The 7,440-nt window shown below is 48.0% G+C and overlaps 1 pseudogene; it reads left to right on the forward strand.

Annotated features, from left to right (window-relative positions):
• The first annotated feature begins 1,753 nt into the window (after positions 1-1,753).
• On the forward strand, positions 1,754-6,714 carry LOC141583802 (small ribosomal subunit protein uS5 pseudogene; annotated as a pseudogene).
• The last annotated feature ends 726 nt before the right edge of the window (positions 6,715-7,440 follow it).

Raw genomic sequence — 7,440 nt, forward strand, 5'->3', positions numbered from 1 at the left:
TTTATATTTTTAGTAGAGACGGGGTTTCACCATATTGGCCAGGCTGGTCTCAAACTCCTGACCTCTTGATCCGCCTGCCTCAGCCTCCCAAAGTACTGGGAATACAGGCGTGAGCCACCACACCTCACTGGCTACCTTACAAAATTTTAAAGCATCTAGGTCTTCCCCAAACTCAGTAACCCTTGCTTCTAACAGAACGGCAGGCACACACACACGCTGGCACACAGTCACAGTATCTTTTCCTCAGCGGTGACCCTGGCTTTCTACTTCTGTATCTGCTCACTTCTCAACACAAAACATAGGGATTTTGTAGGGGCGGGCACACCCCACATTCCTAGTTTACAGAATTTATTTTTGGCCAGAACTACATTTAGAAATATCTGAGCAAGCAACTCTATTAGTAATAAGGAGAGGAAGAAGAGAAGGCGTATGGGTGGATTCATCTTCTTAGGGCTGTGTGGCTCAGGTTAATATTTAAAATGGTCTCACATTCTCTGAGCACACACTGTCTAACGGGGGAGGTGATGAGGAGAGGGACAGGTGGCATGGGGAAAGATGACCTAGGATTAAAAATTAATTGTGGTCGATTTTCAAATTAGATCACTCTAGGCAGATGGCTATGAATTTTAATGTGATTTCATGTTTAACTTTTTTTAAGGAGATTTAAACTCTATTATTCACCAGCTAGACAATTTATGAACTCACATTTCAGCTTTAATTCTACCTCATCACAAGCAGAATTATAGGGCTGGAAAAACTCCACCAATCATCCTCTGTTTGAAAGAACCACACCCAAAGCCAGCCAAGGCAACAGGGATCCCTAACACATCTTCTAAGACTTCTAATTTAAGGTATTCCACAGCCAGGCTCCCTTAGGAGCAAATTCTGGTGTTCCACTTTTCCATTCTGTCAGCCTCTGCTGTTTCCTCTTCCTTTGCTCCATGCAGCTGGGTAGACAGAGAAGGCTTCCACCCACTCCAAGGCTTCATCAGTTTCAGCCTCAGCCTTACCATCTGCATGGGGCCTGCCATCCTGTTCTGTGGGCTGTGAAGTCAGGCACGCTGAATCAGGCCACAACCCTATGACAAAAGGGAAGGAGAGTAAACAGGGAGAATCCTGCCTATTTTGGGTATAGGACTTGGGCTGGAAGGAATGAACCCAATCCCAGAGGCTGGCCTCCAACAGGGCTCGGTCTATTCAAGATGTGGTACCCAAAGGGCAAATAAAGCTTGGACAAACAGTGATACCAGGGGGTCCTACTTGGATGACGGTGCAGAGCAGGCAGAGATTCCAAGCAGCAGCAATAAGGCAGGAGTTAGATGCAGCATAGTTGTGGTTCTGGAAGAGCTGGACACTCACGGACTGTATCAGCAAGTGGATGAGGGCACAGAGATAAATGTGTTTTTGTTGTTGTTTTGAGATGAAGCCTCGCTCTGTCACCCAGGCTGGAGAGCAATGGTGCGATCTCTGCTCACTGCAACCTCTGCCTCCCGGGTTCAAATGATTCTCCTGCCTCAGCCTTCCCAGTACGTGGGATTACAGGCACCACACCGGCTAATTTTTGTATTTTTAGTAGAGATGGGGTTTCACTATATTGGCCGGGCTGGTCTCGAACTCCTAACTCCAAGTGATCTGCCTGCCTCAGCCTCCCAAAGTGCTAGGATTACAGGTGTGAGCCACCATGCCCTGCCAAAACATGTGTTCTTTAAGGAAAAGAAGCTGGCAAGAACAAGGCAGGGTATCAAGGCCCTGAATGAGTAAGCAGGGGATCAAAATAGCCTTCAAGCTCGGGAGGGAAAGTGGAGCTGCTTGTAGCAATGATTACAGCTGCAGCGCTCCTCATCCTGCCTGCTCTGCCTGGGTGCCTTACTACATCTTTGAAGTCAGTGGCCAACAGGGTAACTGCTTTTTAATTTTTTTGAGTGCCCAGGCTGTAGTGCAGTGGCATAATCTCAGCTCACTGCAACCTCCACCACCCGGGTTCAAGCAATTCTCCTGCCTCAGCCTCCCGAGTAGCTGGGACTACAGGTGCCCACCACCATGACCAGCTAATTTCTGTATTTTTAGTAGAGACGGGGTTTCACCATGTTGGCCAGGCTGGTCTTGAACTCCTGATCTTGTGATCCGCCTGCCTTAGCCTCCCAAAGTGCTGGATTTACAGATGTGAGCCACCACGCCCAGCAATAACTGCCTTTTTTAGATCTCCAGTCTAGGTCCCTTCCTGGACTTTAGACCTTCATATCCAGCTGCCCACTGGGCCCTTTCATTTACATGTCCAAAGAAACTCACTTGTTTTTTCCAACCTGCTCCTCTTTCTATGCTCTTTATTCTTGTCTCTTCCTTCCCCTTACCCACTATATTTAGTCTTTGGTCAAATTCAGTTGCACTGGCTCCTAAGTTGCTCCTAATTCCCTTCCCTCCCTGCTATTTCAGTACTAATGTCTTCATTCCAGTTACCGTTGCCTCTCAGCAGAATTTGCACTGCAACCTCTTGTATTTTTTTTTTTTTTTGTATTTTTTTTGTATTTTTTTTAGTAGAGACGGGGTTTCACCATGTTGACCAGGATGGTCTCGATCTCTTGACCTCGTGATCCACCCGCCTCAGCCTCCCAAAGTGCTGGGATTACAGGCTTGAGCCACCGCGCCCGGCTGCACTGCAACCTCTTAACTGTTCTCCCTGCCTCTAGTGCTGCATGTCCTTTGGCTGTCCTTCCTCCTCAATGCAATTCCGATTTGATGTCCGTTTTGCTCAAACTCCTTCATTGCTGCTGCCCATTGTCCCTAGGATAAAGTGCAAAACATATCAGCATGACTTGAACGCTCACGATCTGTTCCTCTGGCCTGTCCATCTTCACTTTTTGCCCCTTCCTATACCCTCCATGTCATTGTCCAACCATGTCATTCATTGTCTGGTAGGTTCCAGAAGAGCCTTAAAGGCTCCACAGTTGTGCACTTGGGGTCCTCAATGTCTTATCTGGGCAACTTTTATTCATCTTGTGGGATTCCATTCAAAGGATTATCTTCCCCAGGACCCCTTCTCTGGGTAGGGCCACTCCTGCGTGCTCCCATACCCGCTCAGTCTCTCTCTGACCTCATGCCTGTCTCCTGGGTCTGCCTCCCTGACTAGACTGGGAACACTCTGAGGCAGAAACCAGGTTTCTTTTAGCTGAGGCACAGCTCTGCAATGGGGAGACGATGGCTTCAGAATCAACCAGGTCTGTGTTTGAATACCAAATGTAGGTTAACACACCCTGGGCATGAGTATCATCTCAGGATCTCTGTCTCATTCACTGTGAAATAGTAACACTTCCTCCTAAGCAGTTGGGAGGATTAAATGTGGTAATAACACAAAGCACTTGGCATTGAGCCTGACACATCATAGATGCTCAATATTGTTGGATGAGAAAGTGCGGGAGGAGAAGCTCCAAATAGGCTTATGGGCTTGTGGTCAGTCATGAGAGAGGCTTCTGTGGGTCACCGTGGCCTTGGCCAATAAGGCAGAGAGACAGCAGAGCTGGGTGGAGTTGAGGTCGAAGCCTTTGTCTAGGGAGGAAATGCTAACTGAGCAGGAGCCAGGCAGCAACCAAGACTGATGAAAAGCAAGACAGGGAAGACAGAAAGTGAACGCGGGAGGCTCAGTGAGAGTGCATGGCAGCACCCGGCTGGGACAGGCCCTTACTGAAGGTTCATGGCCCAGCTCACAGGGGCAGGCTTGCCAAGTGCTTTAAGTCAGCACTGGGCATTAGGAAGCATATTCTCACCCTCAGTCTTGAAGTTTTGCAAACACCCTTGCCTGATCCCCATCTCCAGAGGTCTAGCTTCAGGTGCTCTAAGGTAGGTCCAGGAGTGGGCATTTTTACAAGCTCTTCAGAGAATTCAGATGCGTCAAAGGGTAAGAGTCATCACTCTAGAGTGAAGGCAGTCCTGGACAGATTGGGTGAGGAAGCACCACATCTCACACACACTACGTGGTCACCGGGTTTGCCCCTGGGCCTCCAGACTGTTTGCCCTGATGACAACTGAGGGGATTGAGGGTGGATGGTGGCTGCTACTCACTTACCTGCCCTGGTGAGGACTAGCTCAGCTCAATCAAGTGTCAGGGAGAAAGGAAAGACAGGGGAGAAACAACGAGGCTGGGATGACCGCACATTCTTCCTGATCTCAAAATCCCAGCCTGCCTTCCCAGCCCCTCCCCAGAGGAGACCAGTTGCTCCTCGGGAGGCAGGAAGTCCTTTGGGAGGTGATGGGGGTGGAGAAACACCTTCTCTTCCTTCATATTTATTCCAGTGGTAGAAGGAGAAGGCAATGGGAAGTTGCTTTTACTTCTCCTGGGGAATAGCTCAGAGAAAGCAGTTTAGAACTCAAGGCCATTCTAAGAATTTAAAGAATTTTTTTAAGATAAGAAATGAATCCCCAGCCAGATGCAGTGGACTCTTAGTTTGAAGAGGTCATAAAACAGAATGAGAACAGTCTTATTAGAAAATTAGAATCCTCGGCTGGGCGCGGTGGCTCAAGCCTGTAATCCCAGCACTTTGGGAGGCCGAGGCGGGTGGATCACAAGGTCGAGAGATCGAGACCAACCTGGTCAACATGGTGAAACCCCGTCTCTACCAAAAATACAAAAAATTAGCTGGGCATGGTGGCGCGTGCTTATAATCCCAGCTACTCAGGAGGCTGAGGCAGGAGAATTGCCTGAACCCAGGAGGCGGAGGTTGCAGTGAGCCGAGATCGTGCCATTGCACTCCAGCCTGGGTAACAAGAGCGAAACTCCGTCTCAAAAAAAAAAAAAAAGAAAAAAAAAAAGAAAATTAGAATCCTTCTTCTCTGAGAAAACATCAAGTGGCAGATGGCGCCGGTGCAGCGAAGGGGGAGGGTGGAGATGGAGGCCCCTGGGGCCCTGGGATGGGGAGCCTTGGTCACTTCCGATGAGGTTTCGGCAGTGGCATCCGGGGCCCGGGTTGAGGCTGTGAACGGGGCCAGGCAAGGATAAGGAGTGGATGCCCTTCACTAAGCTGGACCACTGGTCAAGGGCATGAAGATCAAGTCCCTGGAGGAGATCTGTTTCTTCTCCCTGCCCATCAGGGAATCTGAGATCATTGACTTTTTCCTGGGGCCTCTCTCAAGGACGAGCTTTTGAAGATTACACGGATGCAGAAGCAGACCCACGCTGGCCAGCGTACCAGGTTCAAGGTGTTTGTTGCCACTAGGGACTACAATGACCATGTGGGTCTGGGTGTTAAGTGCTCCAAGGAGGTGGCCACCACCATCTGTGGAGCCATCATCCTGACCAAGCTCTCCACTGTCCCCGTGTTCAGAGGCTACTGGAGGAACAATATTGGCAAGCTCCATATCGTCCTTTGCAAGGTGACAGGCCACTGTGGCTCTGTGCTGGTGCGCCTCATCCCCGTGCCCAGGGGCACTGGCATCATCTCAGCGCCTGTGCCCAAGAAGCTGCTTGTGATGGCTGGTACCAATGACTGCTACACCTCAGCCAGGGGCTGCACTGCCATTCTGGGTAACTTCACCAAGGCCACCTTTGAGGCCATCTCTGAGACCTATAGCTATCTGACCCTGACCTCTGGAGGGAGACTGTATTCACCAAGTCTCCCTATCAGGAATTCACTGACCACCAAGACCCACACCAGAGACTCTGTGCAGAGGACCCAGGCTCCAGCTGTGGCTACAACATAGGGTTTTTAATACAAGAAAGATAAAGTGAATTAACCCTGAAAAAAAAGAAAATTAGAATCAAGTGACATTTACTTGAAAAATGCCTACTTCTCTGCTCTGTGGATTTCTACAATCTGTATATCTGTTCTTTTCAAAGCTAATCCAGAAGATGCATATATTATAGTTCACAAGGAACTGACCCACTAAGAAGTGGCATCACAAAGCGACTTTCAGTAAAAGCTATCCTTTATTTGACCAACTTGGTCCTCACTAAACCCTGCAAATGTTCAATCATGCAAACATGATCAAACGTCATTAATCATGGGTCTGTGCAATTCAAGCAGCCTCTTTCCTAACCTCAGCCTAGAAGATAATGAAAAAGATGGCCATGAGTCAGTAAGAAGTACAAGTGGGCTGGGCACAGTGGCTCACACCTGCAGTCTTAGCACTTTAGAAGGCCAAGGCAGGAGGACCCCTTGAGCCCAGGAGTTCAAGCTCTACAAATAAAATTTTTTAATTAGCCAGATGTGATGGTGCATACCTGTGGTCCCAGCTACTTGGGTGACTGTGAGGTGTGAGGATTGCTTGAGCCCTAGAAGTCAAGGCTGCACTTGTGCCACTGTACTCTGCCTGGGCAACAGTGAGACCCTGTATCAAAGAAATAAAAAAAGGGCTGGGCACGGTGGGTCACACCTGTAATCCAAGCACTTTGGGAGGCCAAGGCGGGCAGATCACAAGGTCAAGAGATCAAGACCATCTGGCAAACATAGTGAAACTCCGTCTCTACTAAAATATAAAAATTAGCTGGGCATGGTGGCACATGTCTGTAGTCCCAGCTACTCAGGAGGCTGAGGCAAGAGAATTGCTTGAACCGGAAGGCGGAGCTTGCAGTGAGTGGAGATCACACCACTGCACTCCAGCCTGACGACAGAGCGAGACTCTGTCTCAAAAAAAAAAAGAAGAAGAAGTACAAATGGCATTTTCTCCCATCAGCTGTCAGTGCAGAGGCAAAGCCCTGAGCAGGAGAGCACATGAAATAAAAAGTAACACAAGGTATGAAGTCTACCTGTTTCTAACTTTCATGTGTGTTTCCATCTCCCCAGCCCCAGCCCAGCCCCCCACCCTCATCACCCCTCACTGATACACACCTATATAAACACCTATTCCTCTTACCACCTTTCACTAAAAACTCTTCTATACAAAAACTGTAGCTTTGTGTCAACAAAGCATTCCACCCTTATGCCAAAAAAACAAAAAACCTTGGAAAGTTGGTCATGTGGTTCATAATCTTCCTGGAACTTACCTAATTGTAATAAAAAGACCCAAAAATAAAGGGACTTCTGTTCCCTATAAGCAGAGAAGTGACATAGACTATTTTATAGTTCAATCATCTCTTCCTTTCTGGAAATTAACAGCTCGAGTCTCTATTGATTTAACATGCTGTTCCTGTGATACAGTGGGGGGTTCACACAAGTAATGAGGACAGGCCGTTCTCTAATTATTGAACCCTTCTTGTTTTTTGTTTTGTAATGTTCTCCGCATGATAACAACTCCAGTACGTGGAAGAATCTACTAAAGGGAACGAGACCAACATCTGTGTGTCCTCCTGCACTTTAAAGATATAGATTGAAACACACTGTAGAAATAAAGGAGATTTCGGTCTGTGTCATTGCATTGTGCTTCTGAACCACAAATATTCTTGTGAAAGAGCAGCCTCCGAAATACATTAGAACAATAAGCAATTGCCTGGGCAGGAAATTGAGGGAAGAA

This window comes from Saimiri boliviensis, chromosome 1 (genome assembly GCF_048565385.1).
Source record: "Saimiri boliviensis isolate mSaiBol1 chromosome 1, mSaiBol1.pri, whole genome shotgun sequence".
Classification (NCBI taxonomy): Eukaryota; Metazoa; Chordata; class Mammalia; order Primates; family Cebidae; genus Saimiri; species Saimiri boliviensis.